The following is a 25,855-nucleotide window of genomic DNA, read 5'->3' as shown; positions in this document are numbered from 1 at the left end:
GTTAACACCATATCATCCGTTTAGTTTAAAACACTTCGGTCCACCCTTCTTCTCTTCCTCTACTTTGAAGGGATTGTGGTCAAATGGGATTGGGAAGCACTGGCCCACATATGGCCTCAACCCAGTTGGGATGTAATCCTGCTACCGTCGCTTCTTGTCGGACTTTTTTATCAAGCGCTAATGCAGCTAAGCAGCACTATCGACAGCCTTCCTTCGTGCGGTATGGACTTTGCGACAATAGTTATCTGGGGAACAAGCTCGCTTTGTCTCTCAGAAATTGTCGTCCCTATACTATATTTGGTGCACTGGAGGTGGGGTGGGGACAAAATGGACTTGTGAGGGGATTACAGCGATGGAAGTAGATCAACAACAATGTACGGATTACAGCCGGGATTTGTGTGAGGAACACATGATATCCTCTCTCATCCCTTTATCAGATTGGCCGTGATGGAGAGGCAGTGGCGACTGCCACCGGGAAAGGAAAGGGGAATGGGTTTGGATTCATTTCCACGCGTCTCGGCCGCGAGTGACAAATGCACCTCATGACCCACGGAGACAAACAACGCTGCCTCGAAGGCTAATGCTTTCTCTCTAAAAGGAAGTCAAAGAACCATATATAAAGGCCATTTCTATTACAATAATTGCCGTGGAGCCAGATCAACAATTCCCTCTAATTAAGTCACGGTAATGTAGCATAATGCAGCAATTTGACTTAGTTGCGTTCCCCAGACCATTTATCCTCATCAACTCATTGATGTGTTCATTTTCAGCATTTCTTACCGTGCTACCCTGCAAGTGGGACGCAATGTTGAACTTGGATCAAACTGCCCCCTATAATAAAACCTTTATTAACGCCACAGTCAATGTCTTAAGTAGCGTTTTAAAATGCCTAACTGGCATAAAATTGTATTTAAAAAAAATAAAAAATGAACAAAAGCGATTATTGTGGGATTTGTCCATCTTATACTTTTTTTAACATTCTTGTTTCATGTTACGAAAACTGTATATAAAAAAATAAGTACACAATTTGTGCTTGTTCATTATATTTTGTGTGAGAAATTCTGCAAATTTCACCCGTTAAGCATATTTGAACACGAACAGTAGAGCAACACATGTAGACAGACAATATCACAATACTCACAGGCAAATATACTTTATCCTCTGTGAAAAGCGACTAATACTACAGCAGCTCTTGAGTCACAGAAGTTGTGAAACTATTCTTTATCTTCTATTTGTGTCTCCGTGACTGTATTATACTGCCCTCTGGTGGACAAGGTGGGCACACCAGAAGGAGCAGCACAATGAACTGAATTGAAGCATTATATCATGAGGCACATGTACAATATTATAGAGTGCTATTTTCCTGATTAAGAAACACATTCCAACAATTGTTGTTGTTTTTTGGGGGTGCAGGTTAGAACAAATGAGTTGCATTTCCATCACCATAACACAAATACAGTTTCTAACTTGATGGATTGGCGCATGCATCATTGTTACACAAATTTAAGAAGACGTAAACTACCATTGTGGCCCAGCTTCATATCATATTTTGTTAGATTTTCAAAGTGAGCGTCTGTTTCCTGCTATTTACCGCAAATTACTTTTCTGAGAAATCCTGGTTCCAATGAAATCTACTTCAGTGTGGAACTATTTCCAAGCAGATTAGTGAACATAACACTTTCCTGCAGCAGGAGGGGCCGTCGACATTTCATATCTCAGCAGTGAGGAAATTCTACGTTAATCTGCAAGGACAGAAAATCTATTGTTGCTCTCCCGCGAAGGCAGAAATCGGCAACACGTCCGGCGCTTATCTGTGCCGCCCGAGATTGGACACACAGTTGTCCGCTAGTGCACCGCTGTCACCCACACCTCCTCCTCAGCGCTCCTCTGCCTTGTACTTTATTGCTTTCTTCAAATTACAGTGCTACCTAGAAGTTCCAACATCCTAAAAGTCGACAATCTGGATCCATTTTCTCTACCACTTCAGGAAAAAGAAGATCGTCCGCAAGAAATCCATCTAAAATCTACAGTTGACTACAATTGACAATAAAAGTCCCTTGTACCGTTTTTCACACAAGGTGTCACCAAAGAGCCACCAAAGATGATTATTATTCAACGTTTAGGCTTTGTTTGTGGTTACGTATATCAAATTCGTGTAAATAAATGCTAGACATGCCGTCAAACAATCATGTGATCAATCCAAGTTATGCTTGTTAGCGTAGCATAGACAGGAGGTCCCGTTGGTCACGTGCCGTTGTGCTTATCGCGGATTATTGAAGTAAACAGAATCCGAGGAGAATACTCCGTTGGTGTCCAAGTACTTTTGTCCAGTGAGCATTTCAGTGTCCGATGTGAAGCCATATTTAGCACGGTTACTTGTTGCAATTCGGTAGATTTCTTCTTTTCAGTGTCAGATGTTTAGCACGCTTTCTTGTTGTCTTTTGAGAGGTTTCTACTTCCTGTGTTTGTTCCATTGGTGTTGGCTTGGTTTGGCTCTTCTGTGACGGACGTCGTTCATTTGAGTCCATCTGTTTTTCAATTGTTAACAAGAAAAAAACACAACGTAAAGGTGTAGACCGCTATGTTAGCTTCTTGCACTCTGCTGCTGGCTGCGTAGTTGCCATATGCTTTTCAAGGTAGAGTGTTTTATGTGTGTGTTTTAAGTTTTATTGTGTTACCAGTAGTTGATTTTTATTTTGTAGTCATGTGACCTTTATTACTCCCTCCTCATTTGTCAATAAAATTAGGAGAGTGCTTAAAGAGTGTTTTATTAGGTTGCAGGGGACGTTTATATTCGTCAGCTGGAATCCAACCGTTTACTGCCCCCGACGTAAATGTTCGTCAATTAAGTTTTTTCAGCGGGTAGTTCTGGAAGAGGGTCTCGACCAGAATTTGTCAATTTGATTACTAAAGAAGAGAAAAAGCTAGAATCAAATGTTTCTCTGAAAGACGAACGTTTACTCATTCTTTTGGTCGGCCTGCTGCTCATTTTGTCCTGGTGCTTCTTTTTGTCACAAAACACAATATTCTGTGGGTCCAAATTCTCTTCAACAGCTGTCATGATGGCAAACTGCTTTAGAAGCTGCTGGCACTGAATGAGTTAGTAAAGATTTCATGATGGTGATGGTTCGGACTCTTGATCCCAATGGGAGATTTCGGTTTGAGAAAGCACCAAAGCGGTGTCAGAGAACAGATTGCGGACCACTCGTGAACTCGCTTAGTAAAGGCACTTGATGCTCTTTTGGATGATGTGAGAGCCGGCGCGTCAGGGGAAGTGCGAGACAAACAATAGCGCAAGGATGCGAAACCGAGAGAGTGCGACGACGAGGCGAGGAAAACCATCCCGCCAGAGAGGATTCGCCGTGACAATTACGGGGGAGCGAGTCCGCCGTGTCAGAGTGGAACCTTATTTTCTGCCAGTTGTCCATTCTCCTGCTCGTGAGGCAGCAAATACCGTGTTTCTATCTTCCCCCCCAGATGTCATTGCGGCCACCGATGCCACAATGGCGGCCCTGATGAGTCGCGAATGCAATTGCGCTCTCTTAATAAAATCTCACAGTTCCCATTACAGCGTGACACAATGGGCCTCTCACCCGGTCGCTGATTGAGTTCCTGCTTTTGCACTCCTTGTTCGACTCCTCGCTTTGTTTCGCCGCCGCTATTTGTCACTCGGCGACTGTAGGCTGGTCTCTCCGCTCTCCGTGCGCTCTCCTTGTTTCCACCTTGACGGTGCTTTGCTCGCATCGGGATTAAGGAGCTCTGGCAGCTATCGATCTGATCAATAAGTGAAGCCTTACCCCATCTCGTTGACGCGAGGGTGGTCGCAGGAAGTGGGTGAAGTTTTCTTCTTCTTTTTTTTTGTAATCATCATGAGGGAGTGAGGGTTTTGCTGGTAACGGCTCCCAAAAGTAGGTTACAATGTAGGGAAGGGAAAAGTTTTGTATAAATTTGTCTCCCGCTGTGCTTAAGCTTTTAATAAAAAATAGATCTTGAAGAATCACCTCTAACTTAGAGTTGAAACATTCAATATTTATGGAAAGTAAGCTCTCCAAACTGCTGTGGAGCGTTAACTAAAAAATATGATTGTTGCGAGCGAAATTGAAGTCCACTCTACAGCATATTCAGAATTTCATTTTAGCGTGGGTGGCAATATTTTCTGTATTTTCTCTAATAAGAAATCCCAAGCATAGTTTAGTCCTTGCAAGTTAAACAGCTATACATTGGGCTGTCCTGTGATGACAAACTTGGAACACAAGAGTACAGGAATAACCTTGGGTCACTAATGAGCCACATGCTGCTTCACCACCATCGATTTGATTTCCGCTACAGTCCGACCATTCTGAAGATGATTTTGTATTCATTTATTTAACCTTAATTTATCCAGGTAAGGCAATTGCATTGGCAATGTCGACCTGGCAGTAGACAAACAAAGCAAAGTAAAAGCAAATACGAATACATAGACAACAAACTGTTCAGTCATTATATAGTACAATTGTCTTTTAATTACATTGAGATATTTGTGGCATTTTTGTTTTTGTGAGAAATGCAACGAAACTATACATTTATATTAACAAAGTGACAAGTGGTCGCATCTTTGTGGAATTTTGTAAAAATCACGGAATAAGCACTTCAAACTCTAAAATCCTCCACAACAAATGAATTCAGGAAAAAAATAACAACAATTGATTACTAATGTGCATGAGCTGATTTCAAAATTCTTGGTGCATTGTACTCAGGTTGAAGTGAGCGGTCCAGACAGACTTTGCATTTGGACTGACTGTCGTTTCGGGAGAAATCTTGACACCTTATATGGTTTCACAGTCATACCGAGCCTCCGAGGGCAACCGTGACTCCAATGTGGCCCGCGACAAAAATGAGCTGGATACCCCTGGATTCATTGACGCCTCCACATAGTAGATCGTTGTAACGTAGTCAACAATGCCCCATCACTAGTTTCAAGAAACAAAACTGGCTGGCAGTACGGTAAATTTGTGGCTATCATGTCTGCCTCACAATTGAGAGGTTCCGGTTTGAATCTTTGCTCTGGGCCTCCTTAGTGGATTTTGCATGTTCTCCCCATACTTGAGTGGATTTCTTCCGGGTACGCCGGCTTCCTCCTACGCTCCAAAAATAAGCATTTTATTTTCACTGAAGACTCTAAAGTGTCCTGAGTTGTGATGCTTGTTTGTCTACAGTGTGCAGCCTGTGCCCTGATTGGCACAGATTGCCTGGCGAACAGTCCAAGGTGTACGTTGATTCTCTTGCCCAAGGTCAACTGGAATAGGCTCCAGCTCACCCGTGAACCTAACGACGACAGGCATCATAGAAAATGGATGGATGGACAAAAGTGTCCTTGGCTTGCTCACTTTATCTGCGATAAATAGCACACACTTAGTGGCGGTAAACAGCGAAACACAGCAGTCCCCCTGAAGCAGGTGGCGAGCTATTCGAGACCTTTTGATTACCGCCTTCTGAAGATGTGAGTCAGGTAAACCGTGGCGCACCCCGCTGCTGCGCGACGCTGATAAAGGTCAGCAGCTGGTGGCATCGCTCCCCCTCGTCTTCACCTACTTTTTTTCCCCTTTTTAGCGCTGCCTGGGAGGAAGAAAGACAGGGAAAGAAAAGTTCAACAAAGTCTCTCGGTGGCGTCACGCCGAGGCCTGCGTGTACTTACCCCGGGGTGACATGTACAGCATCTTTAAACACACGCCAAATGGAGTGTGCCATGTTATTTTGCTTTACAACGCAATTTTTCAATCAAACTGTGCCTTTCAGCCTTGTTTTTTTTCTGGCAGGGGTAATTTGAGATGTCCAAACCTGGCAGAGTGTGTACGAATGACAAGCAATGCTCGTGCTTAATGGAGCGCCTTCTGTCATGCTTCCAAGCCTTGAAATCAGCTGGCATAGGTCACGTTTAGCTTAGCTAACTAGGTATAGGCGGAATCATCAATTATAGAGTTCCGTTCGTACAGTGGCAGCACACCCCGAATTTGTCTAAGTGCGTTTCAGTCACACGAACCCTCATAATATTGCAGTGAATGTTGGTATGAAAAACAGATTTGGGCCATAAATTATAAAACAACCCAATGAAAAACAGGAAGTACATTGGTAGCTGTCAGGACTGCCAATCGTAAATGTTCGACCTGATCAATTGCTTGCAAAAACTTATGTGTGTGGTCAACACCTGTAATTAGGAAATGTAACTCTTAACTTCTCTCAAGTTTTTCCTCATCGTGTGTGGGTTTACGCCCATTTTCAAAATTGGTTCACGTGTACCCCACTAACGTAGTGTACTCCCCGCAAGTGATAACTCACCAATAAATTCCACACAAGTGCCTAAATTCGTAACTGACTGATTGATTATCGGCCAGCCCAGAACTAGCAAGGTGTGCCTATTAAAGTGTCCAGGTGAGCGTCGCGTTCGACTCAGCTGTCGCGATGTCGAATCGCTTGCCTCCGCCGGTGACAAATCTGCTGAAGTTTTCACATCGCTGAGCCGCGTCGACAGCGCGGCGGCGCGGGTGGTCCGTCCCGACACGTCGCGGCGACAGGCGTCTCACGCTGATCGTAATTCCTCTGGTGCTTACGCTTGATGCGTCAGATGTGATTCACTGAGAGGGAACGCACGGGGAGAGTGACGTAAGGAAACAAACGCTACTCCGTCAGCAACACCTTCGCCACACCGATAGACTTTGAAGCTACTGGCTTCCGACTTTGAATTTAAATTATTATTATTATATTCTTAATCTTTCTTTATACTCGCTTTGCACTTTTAAATCTCTCTAAATGGTGGCAGCCAAAGAACCTTATTTGGTAACTTTGTAATTCAACCGAATCAGCACACTAACTTCTCGAAAGAATAATTATGATAATTTTGAATGGTCTATGGATACCTCGTTTTGAAATCAGACGCAAAGGGTAATAGTTTGTTCAACTTAGTGACTGTAAACAGGAAATGTTTGCAATAGCTCAACAATTCTATTTATTGTATATGAGAATTTGAGCAAGAATCATCTATGTCAACTTCCAAAGTTGACACAGATGATTTGCTTTCGCGGGCCACATCAAATGAGTTGGCGGGCCAGATTTGGCCCCCCGGGCCTTGAGTTTGACACCTGTGGTCTACTGTATGTTACATTAAAATTTTGTAATATACCATTGTGATGCAATAGTCTGAATACATTGAAAATGCCATATTTTCTAAACAGAATGAAGTCACACAAATAAAGATGTGACGTATATATAATATATCTGATATATGATATTGACCAACATATCATTAAATTGAATATATGAACATTTTAATAATGTACCACTGTTAAACAGATTCAAAATAATATCAGATTAAAAGCTTATCACTGTAAAATAATAATATATTTAACATTTGATAATTAAAATTGAATATAGTATATCAAAAAACTTATCATTAAAGTTAAATATGGTGTATAAAAATACTGATATACCATTGTAATTAAATACTACAAAAAATAAGTCATATTATAATTGAAGCTATTCCAATTTTAGTAATATACCATCCAAGATCACAGTAATATGAAACTATTATTATTATTATTATTTCTATTAAAAATGAAAAAATACACAGTCGTATTATCATTAAATGTTTGATTAGTACTCACTCCAGAAACTGTTTAGGGTTTCAATTGAGAATATTTTTCAAATCTGCTTTTTGTGCAACTATGAGAAGCGAGTGTTCTGTTGGATTTCGCTTGAGTGTGAGCGCTATGAGGCACACCAAACTAATCCTCGCTAATGTGTTGAACCTGCCTTATACACTTCTGCAGTCAGATGCATTAAGAACCAAGGAGGATGCATAATATATGTCAGAATCAAATGTGAAGCACATAAAAGAGAGCAGAATAATAATGCGTCATGTTAAACAAACACTCAGGGCAGTGCGGCACAAAGCAGTCGGTGTATCCAGTAAACGTGACTTCCTGTGGCGGATTAGAGGAATGTCGGTGAGAAGAGATCACCTCGATGGAGGAGGGCTTCCTAACGCGTCTAAATCAGATATGGGCGCACGTTACGTGATAAGAAGCCACATGTGGGGAAAAAAAATGGGTCAATTGTTCTGCGGGTTTAGCGTGTGATTAAGAAGATTATGTTCCAGCAGTGAATAACAATGGCAATGTCAGACAGCGGACCCGCTTGTACTCAGCCACTCCGTCAGCCCGCCTGATCCTCATTCTGTCCTTTCACCAGCGTTCCCACTTTCATGTTGAGCAGAGATGGGACTTTACGCTCCTCTTGTCTTCTACGCTAAAACTGAACATTACCAAAGAACAGTATAATTTGCTTCATCCCAGCACCAAAGGGCCTTTTAATGAAGGTTTGTATGTTCCTCGTCCCACCTCCTTGTTTTCTTTCTATCTGTTTTTTTTTCCGTGTGATTAGAACAGGAGCACTTAGGCCAGAGCCGGCGGACTGCTATTGATTGATCAAACCTGGCCTTTCAGTCGTGGAGAAGAAGGAGGGTTTTCGACGCAGTCTCCTGTGATTCACTAATGAAAGGGAGGCGAAGCTCGGCTGCTCGCTTTGATCCATGCGGGATTAAAATAGTGTTGCTTATGGCAGAAGAAAGATCCGGGCTGTCTGTTTCTCCGTCTGATATACTGCTGGGAAAGATATAGTTGCGCTGCACTTGGAGTCTGAGACTGGGTCAGTTCGTAGTGGAGCCAGCGGTTCTTATTCGCTGGATCTTCAAGTACTGTTCTCTCCTTTTGTAGATATTAAAAGATGTTCCTCAACTTCTGTCTGCTCATTATTGCTTTTTTGCAAGGCTGTGTGGCTTTTCTGTTTAGCTTCAGCGTCTAAGCCAGATCAGATACTGGAGCTGCTTTACCAAAGCTGAAGATACTGAAGTTTTGATGGACACTGTCAGAGGATTCAGTTTTGTCTCCTAAGCAACCAAAGACTATATTGCCCAGGGAACCATCCAGTTCTCAATGCACTGGACCCCTATGTTTTCCAGTGTTAGTGGTTCCACAGGCAGATGGACCATGGACCACATGTAGATCATTTGTCTGAGCCTCGGCCATGTTCTTCAAAGGCTCCCAGGCGATGTATCTTTCTCAGTTCCTTCAATGTTGCTTGTTCATAGCAGTTTTCTGAATCTTGGTATCTTGGTCTGAGCCATCACTTGTGATCATTTTGCCTTGGTATAAGACTATACCAGGGACACTCAGTCCCTTAGTGAACGAATTGTGGTGATACTCTTCTGCCTCAGTGTTGGTCTCATTGATTGGTCTCATGTTCGAAGCGCTGGTATTGTAAAGTGTTGCCTGGTCATTGGAGTCTTCTGAATCTTGGTCTGACTGTCACTTTTTGCCTTGAAAAACCTTACGAGGGGCACTCGGTCCCTCGATAAATGACCGTGGTGTAGAGGTTATGTCTCACTGGGAATGTCTCATTAGCATACCGGTGGACACAAGGAGGTCCGGGCTTCCCTGCAAGACAGATAGTCCTGCTACTGGATAATACTCAAAGGAGGTCCTTGGTTTATGACGGTCCCAACATAACTCTAATTCAAATATTTACTGTAAATGCAGTATGACTTTACACTAATGCATTCATGTAGGTTAGTGATAGTCCAGGGTTCAGACTTGCGTACAAATTTGGGTTACGTTGGCTGCCGTCGCGAGTCGTAAACTGAGGAACGCCCTGTAAACAATATGGAGTAGTGGTAGTTTATTGTGCGAAGAAAATCTATATTGAGCACTTTCTTTAAAAAAAACAAACAAACAAAAAACTGCAGAAATGACTAAGTTCAGACATGTATGTACAGTACATGTTTATACATGATGTTTTGATCCATCCAGTGTTTACTACTGTGGATGTCGTTTGCAGTGGCATATGAAGTGTACTGCATCATTCCGAGAGGTGTGGCTAGTGCGTTAATTACTTTGCATCGCTTTGAAAAGTGCAAAATACTGTATTAGAAACCCTTCTCAGTATAATTAAAAAGGTACATCCACAATACTAGCTTGCCTAATCGCGCCCGGCGAGTGCTTGCTTTCATTTCCAGCCTTCTACACATCTGATTAACTGCGCCGAGACGTTTCGATACCAGCGCCTCAGATGAAGGGAGAGGGGGAATTGGACTGAAACTCTAATCAAATTGGAACCGCGTCTTCAATAATTAAAGCAGATTTTGAGCGAGAGAAAACATTTGGGAGGGAGACAGCGAGGTGCAAGGCTTTGATATAGTCAATGGGGGCTTCATAAAAGTTTTACATGTAGAGGGAGTAATTGACATTTTTCGCACGCTGGCTGGTGGTAAAGCGCGTACGCTTTGTCAAGTGGGCCGTCTTCCCCCTCTTTGTCTCCAACCCTCCTCTGCCCTGCCTCCCCCTCACATCACACACCCACACATGCACTGTCCAGTGCATTTTCCTTCAGCGTGCACCGCTGTATGGATTTTTCTCAGAGCTCGGTTGAAAAATTCAATTAATTGAGCCGTGTCGTGAAATATCTATAAGAATCGAGATGCAGTCGTTGTTTTGAGAGCCGGCATGACGCAGAAACCACGGCGCAACAGTTGATTTATGCACGTCTTAATATATCGCGCGTGTACTCGGCGGACTCGGAGGCGAGCACTTTCGGTGATGAAGCAGCCTATGACAAAAGCTGTGTCGCGTGATGTCCCATTGACCGTACCTTTTACTCTATGGCGCTTTGGTAAATGTAGTCACCAGTGGGTCTTTGTGACTAACCAGAAACTTCATTAGTTACATATGCACATCATTTAATGAAGTTCAATATGAGCGCTGAATTAAAAATATAATTTTCAGTTTGTGATTGACGCTGTTGGAGAGAAACCCGCCTCCTGCATCACCCTGGGTTTTGTCATTAAGATTCATGCATAATTGACTGAGATATTGACAATCTTGCTAATTAAAAAAAACAAAACTGAAAGAAAATAAACAAGACAGGAACTCAGTTGAGCGTAGAACAAAAACTGAGCAGCAAGTTTGTGTTTATTTTTTTGTGTGTTAGCAGGTTAGCAGGAAGCTTCCTGGTTTCTGGAGGATGCTGTAAGATATTGTGTCAGAAATAGACAAACATAAACATGTATTCTTGGGCAGGGGGGACAATGCCATTAGGACTCAAATGGTTAAACAAGCAACTAAACATAACATGTTTAATAAAAGTGACAGAATCAGGGCGGGTCATGTTGTGCATTTGTACGCCAATTTGCATGATACATCCTCATTTTTGAGAAATAATGTAAGCGGTTATTAGAAAAACAGGGGGCGGTACTCTTTCATTTGCATTCTGCAGTCTGATATGCGGTTTGACTGTAACTTGAAACTAGAAAAACAAAATTCCTCTAAAGCCTGTGACAACTGTGTATGTGTGTGTTAGTTTCTTTGGTAGTTAGCAAAGTACTTCTTGGTTTAATTAGCGCTATGTTGTGTTACATTATGTTGTGTTATGCTATGTTGTGTTACACTACGTTGTGATACACTACGTTGTGCTACGCTATATGTTACACTGTTTTTTCACGACAGTAAATCACGTTTCGTTATGCTACGCTGCGCTACACTATGTTATGCTGCATTACATTAGAGAACATCGCTATGTTGTGTTATGCTATGTTACAATTATGACTTTGTTAAACAGTATTACGTTACTCAGTGTTAGGTTTCCCTATGCTACATTGAGCTACATTACTTTTCACAACATTGCGTGACTTTGCACAACACATCGCATCCCGTTACTCTGTTACACTAAACTACGGTACGCTATCCTGTGTTACGCTAATCTACGTTATGTTATACTATGTTTTGTTACGTTGCAATACGTTACGCTATGCTATGTCACATTGTGTCGCCTTGTGTTACAGTGCTTTACGCTGTTACGAACTCGAGGTTTTGCATTGCGACAAGGAATAGGGGAGGGGGGACAGTTCCATTGTAATTGCCAAAAAGAAAAAATGTAAGATTCGTGGAATTTTGTAGTTTTTGCGTAATCTTGCTAACCATCAGCGATGAAAACAATACACAATTCACTTTTGCTACAGCTCTTGTAGAGGATCTCATTAGACGGTGCAGGCATACCTTCTGTAAAGTTGTGGCTCTTGGAGGGATTTGCGTTTTGTTCTCGAGATGTGATAGCCGTCGGCATAAAATGTTAAGTTTTTTGTAATCCCTTCTGCGAGTGTTGCACGCGATAACAAAGTGCGGCTGGCATCCAGCTGACAGACAAAGCGTCTGTCTGCCACTAGCCGCTCATTAGTCGGTGTTTTCTCGGAGACACTCCTGCCTGTTTATTCACGCAAACATGGCTAACATTCGGCTTCCCGTGCACTTGTGGCAGCTTGTGTGTGCAGCCGTGATGTACAGAACGCAGACTGTCCAAAGTGGAAGCCGTTTCAAAGTTCTTCACTTGCTGTCACTCAGCTGCGAGTTGCACACGAACCTAATGTATGCGGGGGAGAAAAATGGCAAGCGTAGTTGTTTTTATATCCTATTATCTGGAGTATTTGCCTGCTCCTCTCAGCCGTCCCTGCTTTAACTTTCTACCTGTTAAGACTTAACCAGAAGCAGATGCCGTTATCTCGCCGGCTTTTCACCAGCCTGTCACATCCGCTGGCAGCTCCGCCGTTTTTCAAAAAAGCTGTCTCCCGCTCGCTGGCGCTTCCAGTGCCTGTTGGGAGTCTGCAGGTGGTGTCAAAGCTGGACATCTGTGAAGAGGGGAAGAGAAAAGGAAGGGAACGCAAGGGTCAGCGAGATGGATGGATGGCAAGGGAGGGTGAGGGCTTTCGCTTTTTGAGCGAAAGTGGTTACCACCACGCTGAGGCCGTCATTTATGCTTTTCTTCTGTTTCCAACGCTGATTTTATTGATTTTTCTAAGCTGACACGCAGCCAGAGTCGCACCTTCCATCGTCCTATGGATTGGAGTTGATGGCCCGGAGGCTCCCGTGTCCTGTAAATATTTGCAAGGCTCTATTGATTCCATTAGTGGCTGGCAGTGCTATATGGTATGTGACAATGGTATGGCTGGCTGCTGTTTTTCAGACTAAATTAATGCCCAGAGGTAGCCCCCCATCCTCTCAGACTGCATTAAGGTCTTGTTTCACATGCGTACAGCCGCCCACATGGCGCCCTTGAACAGTTACGCTTAGCCATGGTTTTTGGGGTGGGGGGTGGGATAAAGACCTCTCACCATTTGGAATTAGGAATTGTATTTCTCTTCAAAGAAGGCATCATTACTCTACTGATGTTTCTCACTTGAAGCCGAAGGGTTTGAAACAGTGCGAGAGTATTTTTAGCAATTGGAAGTCAAAAGCGGTGGGTTGTATATGACCTGTCTGGAAATCAAAGCCTCGATTCATTTTACCTCTGCCAAGGAAGATTAAGCAAAAAAAAAAAAACAACAACTGAATAACTGCTAAACCGATTTTCCGTCATAAAGTGGAACCTCTGATTGTGTGTGTGTGTGTGCGTGCGTGCGTGCGTGTTGGCGGGTGGGGGTGGAACCCTGAATGAATTATGGCCAAAAAGTTCACGCTTGGTTTCATCAAATCATAACACATTTTCCCGTGTGCTTTCGAGAGACTTCATGTAGTTTTTGCTTCACAGGAAAAGGTCTTACCACCCTTCTCCTGTACCCAGACCTACAAAGATACAGGTGATTGTTGTCGCATGCAGGACACACCCAGTACTTGCCATAAATTGCTGGAGGTCCTTAAATGTTCCCTTGGATGTCATCACATCCTCCTTCTGGAAAGATGCATACGGAAATGGTCCGTTTCATTGTCTTTTTCATCGGGCCATAAAATGTTTTCCCATGTCCGTTTGGGAGACTCGCCCAGACGTCTGGAGAATACGGGAGGTTGTTGTCATGTGCAGGAAACAGCCAGTACTTGGCAGAAATTCCTCCAACCCCTTTAATGTTCTTTTTGTGAATACGAAGAGTTCAACCTTTGCAATGATCCATTAGGAAGAGGGTCTGTAAAATAACACTAATGAGGCCTTGAATAATTCAAATTCAGACAAATGGGTGATATGTGAGATTGTTGTCACAGGTAGGACACAGCCAGAACTTGCTAGAAATTCCTGCAGCTTTTTTAATGTGCTATGTTTGTGAGTATTTGAAAAGTCCAACTTTGGGATGTGCTCACCTCCTCTTTTTGGAATGATCCATCGGGAAAGGGTCTTTAAAATATCTGCCGGCCCTTACTCAACATGAAGCCTTGACCCAAGTGGAAGTCTCTCCTCCAAACTCACCAGCCTCCTGAATATTCTAGAGGGGAAAACAAAGGCTATTTTCATGCAGCATAGCGGGAGCCAACCCCCCCCCCCCCCCCCCCCCCTAAAAGCCTTCATGACTTTTTAATCGGTGGCTCAGGGCTCTGCGGCCGGCGGTTGCAGAGTGGACCACGCTGCCAGAGCGCTGCATCGCGGGGGGAATCAAACTCGCCCCGCTTGAATCTGCGGCCTGTCAAAGCAGTCAGGCATGGAGGCAGCGGACGGGTGGCATCAAAAGGTGAGAGAGGAAAAAAAGACTTGGCATAGGAAGACAGCGGTTTGGCGCCGTGGAGAGTGAATGATGGAAGGTGGCCGTGGGGGGTGTGGGGGGGGTGGGGGTGAATGAATGAAAGGGAGAATGAATAAAGGAGGCTGCATCTCTGCACCAAAATATCAATTTCTGGAGCGAAAAACAGTTGCTTCCTTGTACCAGATGCGTCTGTTTATGTGTGAGGGGGTTTCGAAGCCGCGTTTGGAAGTGATGGATTGTTCCAGCATAACAAACAGAGCGGGAGAGGTGAGTGGCGGATTTTATTGGCGAGCTGGGTCGGGTTTTGTGATGAACAATGGTCACGAGTGTATTGGTCATTATCAGAGCACTCCGGAGCAAGTTGAAGCAGCTCGGTTGCTGGGTGGGGGTAGCGGGGACGAGACTGACTGGTCTCGCAATAGATGGAGAGCGAGTGGATGGAGGCAGGCGGCGGTCCGCTGGGAAACGGACCTCACGGGGGACCCGTGTTCCTCCCACGCGCTGAGCAGAGTGAGTTTGATGGCGCACTCACACGTTCATAGGTGCGTACGCACACACACACACCATCCCAGCAATCGTTGCACAGATAGCAGGATGGCTAATGACGCCCTGTTGGCCCATCGCTAACGAGTTCCCTTAACCAGCTACATGATTGACTTTGATATCTCTCTCTCTCCCTCCCTCTCTCTCCGCCATTAAGAGACTCTTTCATCTCCTGCGGAATTCAGATGAGCATGCATCAACGTCACGTGCTCATCTACGGCTGGGTGGCGGCTGGGTCCGTGCCGTATTATTATATATATCGCCCGAGACCCTAGTGAGGAGAAGTGGCTCAGAAAATGGATGGATGAATGGATATTATTATTATTATTATTATTCAAGAATGTATTCGGGTCCTGACTGTTGTTTGTGCCTACGCACCAAACACCAGTTTTGTTTTAATATTAATTTAATTATTTCCCCCCCCCAAAAAAGTTTGAATGCTCTATTCAAAGGTCTATTATTGCTGATTTTATTTTTTATTTTCAAGCACAAGTGAAAAATTAAATTTGGGGGTATTTTGTATTGTGTGCTTTATTTGACAGTCATTGGTCGTGCTGATACATAAAAGTGCTTGTCATGGTCTGTGTTTTGGTTTGGGTTGTTTTTAGTTTCGTTTTATGTTTTCCTGTGTTCCACGCTGTTCACGTCGTGCGCTCATTTCGCGATTGTCTCCACCTGTTGTCGTCAACCTTTCACCTTGTGTCGACCAATCAGCTCTCTCCAGCCACTCCAGGTGTTCCTCGTTGTCTCGTCAAGCTGTTTGTATTTAGTTCCCTGGTTTCTTTCCCTTCTTGTGGGTTCATTGTCATTGTCTCGGTCTGTGCCACGTCTTAGTTACCAGTCATGTTTTGTTTCCATTTGTGGTTTCTTGCAGTGTTTCTTTGTTACCTTGGTTATCTGTTGTGTGGGACTTTGTTTAGTTTGCTTTATCCATGTTCCTTGTTTGCCCTTTTTTTTGGAAATCAAATATCATTTTTTGAGACTCCTGCACTCCTGCCTTGCCTCCCTTGCTTCCCTCCACGTTTTTGCCTTGCCTTCCTCGCCTTCGACAACCCTAATCGTGACACGGCTCGCGATAGGAAAATATTTGTTCTGGATAATTTCCAGAGAAGAATTTTGAAATTAATTGTAAAGAAAAACCATGATTTATTTTATTTTTGTATTTTATTAATGACCAACAACATTGAAACAAGTAAATAAGTCAGTAATGAGTAGGCAGCTCCTACTCATATAGTCATACTGTACATAAGCCACACTCTGCAAAGTGCAAAAAAAAAAAAAAAAGACGATTAACGTTAAGGATGTCATTTGCTCGCCATGCTAAAAGAGTGGTAATAAATAAAACAGATGATTTATTAAAATCCGGAGTGGTAATCCAGTGCGTTATATGTGTATTAAAGCACATTACTTTGCATCGGCGTGGCGAGCGTGGAAGTGCTTCTCATAAAAGCGCTAAGTGCCTGCAGGCACTTCAAAGGCGGCAGTGAGCGGGATCTTCCTCAGTGTCTCGCTAATGGGACCGATGTAAATATGTTCATTTGTGAGTCTTTCCAACCAATTTAGCATTGCTCATATTGTAGATGAAGATTATCCAGGGATTATGCGTTTTGGGGGCAGGGGAGGTGGGGATGTGTATTTACGCGTGGCTTACACATTGGCGTAATGTGGAATTGGGTTGCAGGGAAAGAAAAATGTCGCTCTTCCCTCGCTTTCTGGCACCCCGTCCACCTTGTCATTTTCAGTGATATTCATTTTTGCAAAAGTGTGAATTGAGCGTTTGCGATGCAAATAACAGGCTCTAATATGACTTGTTTTGTGGAGGGCTGCATTAAGCCTTCAGCAATGACTACCCTCGCCGCTTGCTGCCATAATGGCACGTTTTGCTCAGTCCCTTGCTCGTATTTCAGCCACTGATTGCAGGCAACAACAGTCAAATTCCTGTGCTTTGGAGGTCCTCGGAGGCGGGGAAAGTTCACTGAATTACCAACAATTGACTTTTTTTTCCTTTTTTTTTTTTATTCCCCATTGCACTTAAGTGGAGCAGCAGAAGCGGCGGGGACATTTCAATAACATAGCGCTGAATACATTAACCTGATGGAAGATGGAGTTCCTGTATTTAAATTTATGTAATGTCTAACGATAACCTCTGGGATACACCTGACACTAAAACTGCTACGCTTGTAATTTCTTTTATTATATAATATATAAAAGAGCTGGTGCATATTTATAAGAGCGATTCCAAAAATAGAGCTAACCTAGGCTTTTTTAACGTACTTAGAAAAGTTTTGGAATGGACGTGGAGAGCTTTGGGCTTCTTAATCTTCCTCCCCTTGACTCGAACGAATGGAAACGCTGCCAACGTCGTCGCGGAAAACAGTCGACGTTAGCTGGAGAGCAGGTTTAAGAAGTTAATTAGAAAAACATCACGTTAGATAGCATTGTTGGCGCCAGCTTGAGTTGGTGCCAGTGTTTAAAGTCTCAAACAAGGAGCATTTTTTTTTTTTTAGGGACCTGCAGGACAGAGAAATTGCTTTTGTTTCTTTGATTTATGATGGGGGGGGGGGGGGGGGGGATTTCATTATTAGGGCCTCAATAATAAGCGATACAAAGGCCCTGTTGGAATCAATATTTCTTATTCTTCTTACGTCCAACGAATGGCCGTTTTGGGGCCTCGGCGTTCCTGAAAAGTCACCAATTTTTGCAACCTCATCCATCCTGGTGAAAATGTTTCACATATCGACGCAAAATTCGAAGCAAAAAAAAAAGTCTGAAATTGAACAGGAAGGTGACCGTTTTGGTTTGAAGCAGCCATTTTGGGGCCAATTCTATAGCTCGTATTTTGCTGGCATGAATACTCAGAGATTTGCCCAAATGAGGTCCAATCAGACACAGGTATGCTAGACAGATGGGTCAAGCGAAATTGCAAACTTTGTTTTGCCTGCGCTGTCCAATGTGGGTGAACATGCCATCGAAATTTGATCACAATTTGCTACTTCTCTTCCTCCAACATTTCCAAAACCTGCATATTAGGTTTAATGAAGACTAAATTGCGCGTAGATGTATATACGTCCTGTGATTGTGATTGACTGGCCAGGTGGCGCCCCACCTCTCACGCAAAGTCAGCCGGGATTGTCTCCAGCTCACACACGACCCTAAAGGACAAGCGGTATCGAAAATGGATGGTTGGCTATTGGACTGGTGAACTTGTGCTTATACTTGGATGATTCAAAAATAATAATAATGTTAAAACTTTCGTAAAAACATTGCCAGCACCACTGACAAAGTGATGCAAATCAATATAAATGACTGAAGTATATGGGGAAAAGTACGTGTGGCTAATTCAATTGTTTGTGAGCTGCCTCTGGTAGAAACAGATCGATTGCGTTTGTCGAAACATGGAAAACGTCTCCCGGTGTGACTGTCATCCACACTCGTTATTCTCAATCTGCAGCGTGTTTGATTTCACACTTTAACGGAATATTAGGAATCCTTTCGGTTCGCACGCCCCTCGCTCGGCATTCTGAGGTTTGGCTGTCGTCGAACGGATTCGAGGGCAAATGCGTCGTCACCTTGAGGGAAGCGCAGGTGGCGGGCAACCTCGCTGCTAGCCCATCGCGGGGGCTGGACTCGTTGGAGGGTGAAGTCGCAGTCAGAGGGCCCCGTCTGCGACGTCTTGGAGAAGGGCAGTCTCGTGACACACTCCTTTTTCTCCCGGAGCTCTCACGCTCCAGAATTCGCCTTTCGGGAACAAGGACTCCCAGCTCCCACGGGACCATCCAGGTGATGAGCAACACATTTTACTTAGAGACGTATGACCTTTTCTCATAGTTTGAAACAGTTTCCAGGTGTCTTCATAACGTTTCTGTGACGTGCTTTTGTCAAAATACCCCAAGGATATGAAAATATATGAAATAGGAAAGACTTCACATCACATTTTGAACTCATTTACTAGCAGCCGTTTTAGAGCAATCCGAAAGACCGTTCCAATTTTGTGTATAATATAGGCACCTAACCTATCCCATCAGAAAAAAAAGGAATTCTATCTATTTCCATTTTTTAATAATCTGACAGATTATTATCCTTTTTTCATCCCGGAAGGGAAGTTACAGGAGAATATAAAATACATAACCAGCTTTTGGGTTGGTTTGACCAAAAACACAGATTCCCAATCAAAAACGTTGTGAAAAGAAACACATCAAGCGGAACGATGACTTTGACGCAAATCCTTTTTTGCTTTTGAGACACCTCAAACAAGACTGGCAAGGGATTTTGATGGCAAAATCATCTTTTATTTACAGTACAGTAAATACAGTACATCAAAGTAAAGGACTGTGAACGACACTGACTCAAGGCATGGCTCCGGGTCGTCATGAACTGCGTCATCTCTTCCCGCCATCATGACGCACACTTTCTACTGCCTACCGCGACACATACGCTGTGTGTAGCCATACATAAACGTCGTCTGTTCGAGGATGAGGTGCCTCAACTTGTCCGACATCCAACGTGGCATATCTCTCCCTCATGATTGACAAGCCTCGATTCACCGCTTAATCTTCTACTCAAAAGCTGTGCTGATCTCAAATCTAAAGTGATGCAACGCTGCCATCTACTGGAACTTTTAGTCATTATAGTTGTTTTTTTTTTTTTAAAGCCGAATTTCACAGACGTAGCCGTAAGGCAAAGTTACCCTGAAGTCGGTCGGGTCAACGGTATCTGTTTCCAAGCGTAGGGAGTAAAAATTGAAATGTCGTCAGAAAAGAAACAAAACTCAATTACAGATAGCTGAATATTCTACGCAAGTACAGTAAGTAACAATGTATTTGTACTCGGTTACTTCTCACCACTGCCTCAAATTGCTCCCAGTCAGAATGCTGTATGCTTTTTCATCACGATGAAATAGGCCTTCTGTGTGCATATCCTTCTGCTGTTTGTGTATTATATACACACAGAGTACACTTTCGACTCAATTATAATCATTCCTGCCGCTCACTGCGCCTGATGCTTTATTAAAAGCCGTATGCAGACACCCCATTCATGCCCCCCCCCCCCCCCCCCCACCCCCCCCATCCAGCTTAGTGGATAATGCACATCACAGGAGACGTCGGTCCCGTGTTAAAAGGTAAATAACGCACTGTCAGGGCGGATTCGCCGTTCGCACCTGGGCCGAGGCGGGCAGGCAGACAGTCAGTCAGCTTGTGTAAATGTAATAAAAAGGAGATAATACGCCTCCTCACTGTCAGCTGCTTTCCGCTATTAGCATTTACTGCCTGCGTTTGCCACTCGCCGCTCTGGCGCCGGTGCACTCTGCCACGCCGATAAGAATCACAATCAGCAGCCCTCGCTGGCGCATATATTACAATGGCAGCCTCCCTGATACTGCCCGCGCACACACACACATAAAGAATGACATTAGCATGCCAGCGGTAGCGCTCCAATTGGGAGATTCAAAAGGGATTTGGCAGAGGAGAAAAGCGGACGGGACATGGCACTTTGAATCCATGCGCTCTCGCTTAAAGAGACAGCCACAAGCCGCATTCACGCCGGCGGGATGATGCGGAAATAAAGAACGCGCCCGCCGACGCCATCTCCTCAGTCGGCTTGACAACCTTGCAGGTGATCATCTCCATCCCCGCGCGTGTGAAATAATGTTTCCCCGACTATACCTTCTACTAATTAGGATCTCATTATCCCGCCTAGTGTAAACAATCCCGGCAGATGGCATAGCACGCGGTATTAACTCTAATGACCCGGGGCCCTGTGGAATTAACATTTCAGCGTGTTTGTTTATTTTCCTCCATTAGTCTTTGCCCTACTTTCTAAATTCACCCAGGCCCACTTCCAACCTTCCTATGCCTTGAAGAAAAACATGCCCCCCAACACTAATTCCCAACGCTGCTTTCGCTCCCTTTTTTATTTATGTGCTATTTCTTACTTGCAGACGTTTAGCTACTGCTTTCTCGCAATTTTTATTCAGTTTCAAACAATGTCAAAGGGATTAGGTGAACATTTTAAATCACCATCTTGAACGGGGTACGCACATAGCAACAATCGGGACGAATCTGAGCATTTTGCGCAGACGTGGCTCCGACTCGATCGGCTCAGGTAGACCAAAATATTACTGGCGCTCTCTCCAGGGTGACGTCGCCGCGATTTCTCCTCAGTCTCCTTGGTTCCCCTTTTGTGTCTCGGAGACCTCGTGGAGACTTCTCCCCAGTCGCCACGTCTCCGCGACCTGTTTGAGACTTGAAAAAGTTTGGAGACTTTTAAATGTTAAATTGCTGCGACCTTTTTACATTCAAAACATTCCTAACTCTACTGGTACTGTATTGTTTAGTATAGCTACTATGTTATTTATTCTTCTACTCTATTTTTTGCTTTTGAAAGAGAAACTTCGAGTTCCATCCTAATTTTGTTGCATCTACAGCATACAATGACATCAGAGCACAACTGATGTCAGAAACGGGGATTGAGTACAGCGAATTGTTTCTTTTTCCGCCCTGGTTGGATCTTCGTTTGGAGAAAATTCGATATTTCAGATGCGCTAAAGAGTAATAGCTTTCCCGTCCCGAACAATTAGCACATGTTGTTGTTCCGGTTTGAGTCCGTTGTGAAGTGGAACTGCATCGATTGTTTTGGCCATCATGATAACACATTGGGGTAGTGGTTTACGCATCTGCCTCACAGTCGCGAGGTCCTAGGTTTGAGGTCCTCGGCACTTCCTGTGTGGAGTTTGCATGTTCTTCCTATCCTTGCAAGGTTTTTTTTCCAGGTACTCTGGCTTCCTCCCACATCTCCAAAAAACATCCATGTTAGCTTCTTCCAAGACTCTCAATTGTCCGAGTGAGTGTGAATGGTTCTTTGTCCATTTTTACCCAGTGATTGGCCTGCAACCAGTCCAGAGTGCTCCCAACTTCTCGCCCAAAGTCAGCTGGGGCAGACTTAGCTCACCAGCAACCCTAACGAGGACAAGAGCTATAGAAAATGGATGGATGGATTTTGCAGCTCACTACTCAACATTCAAACAATAATCAGCCTTGAGCAGTCGATGACGATTCCAGCAATTTGCTATTGTTTGCGTTTAAGAAGGCCTTAAATCTTTCCTCCCCCAGAAAAAAGCTGATATCCTCGGCTACAGATGTTTGACGGCGGTGCACATCAAGGTCTGTCTGAGCACTCATTCATCGACGAGAGTCCTCGTGTTCTCTGTCCAGGAGCCGGAACCGCTAATTGCGCCGCCGCTCATAACACGGAGGCGTCCCTCGGTGCGCCGTACAATAGACTGCCGGTGACTCACAAGCCAAGTGGATGGAGGAGATGATGAGAGGAAGGAAGGAAGCTAACCGTAACGGAAAGAAAACTTATTCTACCACCAAGAAAGACAAAGAAAATTCCAAGCATAAGGATAGTTTTGCATCACCAGGGTGTTTGAGGAAGATACTCGGAAGGGGGCTGGGGAAGAATTTCCATAACAGGAAAAGCCGTCGTCGTGCGGCTTTTGAGCAGGCCGCCGGGTGAAATTTGTGTCCAGATAATTTAATCTGCTGCCCATTGACTGGCCTTGCGCTCCCGTCTTCACTTCTAATTAAATCTTCATTTGTCTGCTGGATGATACTGCCTCTAATTGTGCTGCCGCCGCATCAGATAGGCACACCTCAGCACACACACACACACACACACGCCTCACAGTAAGAATCACAGAGCTGTACGCCACACTTCAATTAATCGCATCAGTTACACATCAACAAACCGGTGGCGATCTGCTCAACACAGCTCGGAGCCAGGCGGGGGTTTCTGTTGCCTTAGAAGAGACATCACAAATATGCAGTCAGCTCGACACCTTACGAGGCAAGGAAGCAATTTGGGCTAGCTTAAGCAGGTGTTCTAATTGGACCCTGAACACCTCACCATTAGGAAGGAGAGCCATGAGAGTTTTCGCACCCAATAGGTGAAGAAAGCTAAATATAATAAAGACAAATGTGTAACACAATATGACAAGATGCGATAAATAATAAGAATTGCCACCGTAATGCAGTCTATACATCCCTTTTCTATAGGGTTTGATTTCACTATTTGGGGAATGTGGGAGGAAGTCAAAGTACCCGAAGAAAGCCCACGCAAGCAGCAGGAGAACATACGCCACACAGGAAGGTCTGAGACGAGATTTCAAACACAAACCTCAGTGCTTCCCGAAATCTTTTATCCTTTTATTAATTGTACAGGTGATTAAGGCGAACTGCCATACAATCGAAAAAAAAGGAAGCATCTTATCGGTTGTAAAATTTCAAATCAATAAAACACGTGCATCCGCTTACTTCATGTAACGTCCGGTAGATCTATTTCTTTTTAACCTGGAAGAAAAAATAAATGTCCTGTCAAATGCCAAACACACTCAAAAAGCCAAAGAAAAAGCAAAACAATAATCCTTTGATCAACCGAATTCTTGTGACGTACTCACGCGATATGCCAACATTTTGTGTCCCAATCAAATGCCAAAGATCATATTTTGGTACACATTTTGTCACGGTCCTCGTCGAACTCCCTCCAACGCAGATGTTCACCTCTCAAGTGTTCGGACTGCAAATTAAAAGTGTTTGCACAAAACCACCCACTGGCTAATTTAACCGCCAGGCGCACCGGAGACCCAACTGTTAAAAAGTCCATTTCCCCTGAATATGTCCGCTTAAACTATGACGGATACCGTAGATGTAGATGTGGCATCTGTAAAGCTGACATTCATGTAGCAGCGGCGCGTTGTGGAACTAAAGCTACACAATTACAAATTGGAATACAAAGGGCGCACTGAGCTGAACTGAGTTTGAGCAACGGTGTAAGAATATGTTGGCACAAGTCATCGTCATTAGATTTCTTTCTATTCAAGGTGTTTCCATCCAAATCTTTCTTGTAATTATGACGACCTCGTTACCATAGTTTAGGGATGGTCTACGGCACAGCGAGTCGCGTTACGTCCCCGTTGTAGGAATGCAACTCCACCGTACACCGAGGACCTTATGTACAGTGTACCTGAACATAACTTGCGGCCTCGATGCATAACCTCCAGCCTCGTGTGCGTCATGTCACCCGGGAGGATTTAGTACTTTCATTTAGCCTCCCCACTTTGACTTTAACATGCAAGAAGGGTCACGGCGAGCCCCCCTTGATGGGGGTTACGCAACAGTCACGGCAGCGACCTTGGCCTTCGTCGCAAAACGGTGATTAAACGCCTCACTTATGGGCGCGGGTATGAATGCATAGCAAGCAAAAACACGCATTACAAAGTATAAAGAGGTTGGCACTCGAGGGCACGTGCGCACGGCCTCGTTCACACCTCCGAACCTGAGAGCGGCTCTGAAGGTCAGGACGCTCCGTCACGCTGACACAGTGACAACAGCCTCGCCTCGATTTACGCCCCGTCACTGGGAAATGCTCGGACACGGCGCGACAGATAACAAAAGAGGACAAAGGAGAAACGACAGAAAGAACAAGAGATGCGGGGGGGGGGGGGGGCGAGGGAGGGGCGGCTGAGGTGAGGGTCCGTCCTCCACCTGCCAAGGGGAAGTGACCCGTTAGAGCAGAAGCTAAACAAGCAGGAGTAGCAATAAAATGGAGAGCCTCCATCGGGCCTGACGTTCATTTTCACAAATGGCCCACGGATCGGCATCTGCATGCCGCCGTATAAGTGGCAGTCCATCATGGCCCCTCCCCCTTCCCCATATTTATAGCTCCTAAATCATCTTTCCCTCCATTGAGCGGGACCGAAAACAACACACACATGACCATGTTGTGGCACTAGACACGTTGCTGTGCGAAGTGCTGAGGTGATGAATAATTAGGGCTCACACCATTCAGATGAAAATGTTTGGAACGCAATAGACAGCCAAGATTTCCACCCTAGATTGGAGTACAGGAAGATCACAATTATTTGTAATTGCTCGTTTCGCATGCAAAGATTGGCTGGTGACCAGTCCAGGGTGCCCAAAGTCGGCTGGGAGCACAAGCTCAAAAGAAAATGGATGGATGGAAACTATACATTTGGATGCCCTTGTGGTCGTGCCCCTCCGATATTTTACGCTTCTAAATAGGCGAGATGTCTTTCTAGCTCACTGAAGTTGTGTTTAGCAACAATTAAAGAATTAACTCTGGCCGTGTGTGGAACCTAAAGTCGTACAAATCGGACAAAGAAAGTTGCAGAAAACTTCCAAGCTCACCTGTGACCCTAATCAGAATCAGAATCATCTTTATTTGCCAAGTATGTCCAAAAAACACGCAAGGAATTTGTCTCCGGTAGTTGGAGCAGTTCTAGTACGACAACAGACAGTCAATTGACAGAGAACACTTTGGAGACATAAAGACATTGACCAAAAAAAAAAAAAAAACAGTCACTGAGCAGTAAAGGGTTGCTAGTTATCTGGTAATGCCGGTACATTATTTTTTTTTTTGACAATTTTGCAAAAAGATGCATAGTCCTCAAGCGCTTAGAGCGGTTCGAATGACTAATATTGCAATAATAATGAGGGCAAGCGCCACAGAAAATTGATGGCTGGATGGTCAGGAAGCAAACTTTGTCTTTGAGTCGCCAGAAAATGGGCAGCTTCAGCTCTCGCATTTGCAGACTGTGGAGTATAAAGCTCCAACATCCACTGAGCTGAAACACAAAAACAAGTGTTGATCATTTCTAGTCCAAGTGGTATCCGGTCAGCATGCTTCTAAGCCTGGCTGTTCGACTGGAAATAGAACCGGAAAGTACTTGGTAGTAACTGATTTTGCCATTTGAAATGCACCAATACAAGT

At 44.2% G+C, this 25,855-nt stretch overlaps 1 protein-coding gene and 1 long non-coding RNA gene across 3 annotated transcripts in view; both read left to right on the top strand.

The window, feature by feature from the left end:
• Positions 1-25,855, top strand: part of LOC133466046 (protein sidekick-2-like) — a 127,068-nt gene that overhangs the window by 42,215 nt on the left and 58,998 nt on the right. The gene's annotated exons all lie outside the window — the stretch shown is intronic.
• On the top strand, positions 14,390-15,647 carry LOC133466158 (uncharacterized). Its single transcript, XR_009784862.1, has 4 exons — positions 14,390-14,512; positions 14,708-14,791; positions 14,870-15,066; positions 15,225-15,647. It is a non-coding gene; the product is annotated as an uncharacterized LOC133466158 (long non-coding RNA).

This window comes from Phyllopteryx taeniolatus, chromosome 16 (genome assembly GCF_024500385.1).
Source record: "Phyllopteryx taeniolatus isolate TA_2022b chromosome 16, UOR_Ptae_1.2, whole genome shotgun sequence".
Lineage (NCBI taxonomy): Eukaryota > Metazoa > Chordata > Actinopteri > Syngnathiformes > Syngnathidae > Phyllopteryx > Phyllopteryx taeniolatus.
The sequence above is the reverse complement of the archived record's forward strand: the minus strand, read 5'-3'. Positions and strand labels throughout refer to the sequence as shown.